The following is a 3,130-nucleotide window of genomic DNA, read 5'->3' on the forward strand; positions in this document are numbered from 1 at the left end:
GGGGGGGGTCGCCCCCTAGCGGCCGCAGGGGCTTCGAGTTCCCGCCCTCAGCGCTGAGGGGACCTGAGGGGCGCGGGCACTGCCCCGGACGGGAACAGCGCCCTACGGTGCCCCTCAGCAACACAGCCCTCATCCACCTGCCCACTGAGATCTTCAAACCCCCTCAGTGGCATGCTCAGCATCTGCCAGCATCTCAGTTACATGCAGGGTACACCACATGCCTCTCTCACAGGTTCCTCAGCCGCACCTGAGGCACCTGCCTCCCCCTCAAATCACCTTTGTGTCCCCTTAGCAGCATGCAGGGCATTTGCCATCCCTGCAGTGACTCTCATGTCCCCTCAGAGGAACACGGGGCACCTGCCTCCCCTCAAACGACTCTCATATTCCCCCTCAGAGGAGCACAAGCAGCATCTGAATCCTAAGCCGTATGTAACAGAAGGCTACACGTTATATTGTATCAAGTAATGGTAACAAGTAATATTGTACCAAGATGTGCAGGGGAAACAAGCCAGTGACATAGCAAGCACCATCAAGACCAAAACAGCAAATCGTAATAAATCTTGCAAACTGCAAAATTAACTAAAACCATAATAGGCTGAAAAAACCCAAGACGCACCAGACAAGTCCTGAAGACAGAGGCAAAAAAGTTCAAACGTAAGGAAGACTAAAGAAGTCTTCATCAAAAGACCACCAGAAGACTGAGGATCACAAAGAAACTGACGCGGGTGTGAAATCAACAAAATCTCATAGAACCGTGACACAGCTTTACACAAATATGAGTATCCTAATGATACCTTGTAACTGTGGCTTTACATTTTAAATCAAACAGAAGGCAAAACAACATTGAGTGAGGTTCGGAAGAGAGATTCACCTCACTCCCAGCTGAATAAACAAACACCTGCTCTGTAGCCCTCTGAATAGAGTGTTTTGTTTTCTTACCCAGCTTTGGGCTTCACATCTACCTCCCCTCAGGAACACTCGTGGTCCCTCAGCAGCACACGGGGTTTACACTCATATTCCCTCAGTGACCCTCACATCCCCTTAGCATCACCTGGAGAGCAACCTCTCCCTCATTGCTCACTGTGGTCCTTACAGATTACCTCAGGATTTCTTTCCAAGTATTCTGTCAGTCCCTTGCAGATTACCTTACATTGTACCCCCCAAAATGGTCATTCTGGCCATTAAAAATGACCTCAGGTGTTATCACAAAATTTTCTCTGCCCAACCTCTCCAAATTACCTCAGACCTTTCCCCCAAACTAATCTTCTCCCCTAGAGATAGGTTTTTCTTCCAAAAAATGTTCACCACATGATTGCCACAGATTACTGCAGCTTTTGTTCCCACACTCCTCAATTTTACCCCAAAATGTTCATTCCGTGCTCTCCAGGTGATGCCAGGGAATTCCAGCATTCCTCCCCCATGAAGTTCTTTTTCTCCCCTCTGACTTACCTCATCTCTTCCTCCCGCAAACCGAAACACCGTGCAGACGCATGAGGGCCGTCCATTCCTCCTCTGCCTCACTCCAGGGACTGCCCGAGGGCGCCTCCCGGCCCGCGGGTGGCTCCCTGCCTGCCACCTCGCCGAGAGCGGAAGGCGCACAGCGGCTTCGAGTTCCCACCCTCAGTGCTGAGGGGACCTGAGGGGCGGGGTCGCCCCCTAGCGGCCGCAGGGGCTTCGAGTTCCCGCCCTCAGCGCTGAGGGGACCTGAGGGGCGCGGGCACTGCCCCGGACGGGAACAGCGCCCTGCGGTGCCCCTCAGCAACACAGCCCTCATCCACCTGCCCACTGAGATCTTCAAACCCCCTCAGTGACCCTCACGCCTCCTCATCATCACTAGGGTCACCCACCTCCCAGTATTCATTCTGGTCCTTATAGATTACCTCAGATTTTTCATTCCAAAATGATATATTCCATTGAGATTACCTCAGATTTTCCCTTCATAATGTCTTCCTCTACATCTATATACTACTTCTGATTTAAGCCCCAAAATGCCACCTAATGGTTATCTTGGGTTTTATCTCTAATATGTCCAATATTTTATCTCCAGTATCTCCAATATGTCCAATATTTCCCCCCCTACTGATTAGCCTCAGATTTTCTCTCACAAATGTTCCTTTTTTGTCCCATAAAAATTATCTCAGATTTTGCCTTTAAAAATATTCATTCACTCCCCTGCTGATTACCTGAGGTTTTACCTTTAAAATTTTCTTTCTGCCCTTTAAAAATTACCTCAGGTTTTTGTCACAAAATTTTCTCTACCCATCCTTCTCAAGTTACCTCAGGCTTTTCCCGCCTTTTCCCAAAACCAAGTATTCCCTCTAGAGATCCTCTCAGATTTTCCCACCAGAAATGTATACTATATCTGTTGCAGTGATTCCCACTGTCCAGTGAATATAAAACTCCTCAATTTTACCCCCAAAATGTTGATTCTGTGCCCTACAGATGATTCCAGGGAATCCCATTCCTCCCCTCTGAAGTTCTTGCTGTCCCCTCTGAGTTACCTAAGCATTTCCCCTCACAAACTGAAGCACCATGCAGTCCAGTGACAGTGCAGGCCATTCCACTTTTTACCACAATTTCCCTGTTCTTGGTTTTCCAATTGTCCACAACCATTCCTCCCCAGTGTGATGTTTCTTATAGTTCTTTCATTCCCACCCGCCAGGTTAACAATCCCTTTTTTACAAATCTATTTCAGCTGTGCATCACAGTTTTACTTCTCTTCCTACCATGTGTCTTCTTCATTATCCTGTCATATTTTCTCCCCTTAGCATCAAGTAACCTTCTTCCAGTGTGCTCTGTCATTCCCTATAAGCATCCCCAATGACATCGAAAGCCTTACTTTCCTCTTCATGAAAATAAAGCACTTCTGGATACTTTCTGGACAAACTCAGTTTGGGAACAGGCTGGTAGCAGGGGCACTTTGATCCTCAGTCTAGGTGACAGCCTGTAGCCCTCACAGGTGACCCCAGAGCCATAACCACAGTGTTCTGTCATTCCCATGACCAGAGATCTCAATCAACATCTTGAGGACATTTAATGACTGAATTCATTACAAATCCATTACAAATGTGCAATTATTATTTTTTTATTTAAGGCTGTAAATATAAACACTTATGTAGAGTTTTGGTAC

This window comes from Geospiza fortis, unplaced genomic scaffold (genome assembly GCF_000277835.1).
Source record: "Geospiza fortis unplaced genomic scaffold, GeoFor_1.0 scaffold66, whole genome shotgun sequence".
Taxonomy (NCBI): domain Eukaryota; kingdom Metazoa; phylum Chordata; class Aves; order Passeriformes; family Thraupidae; genus Geospiza; species Geospiza fortis.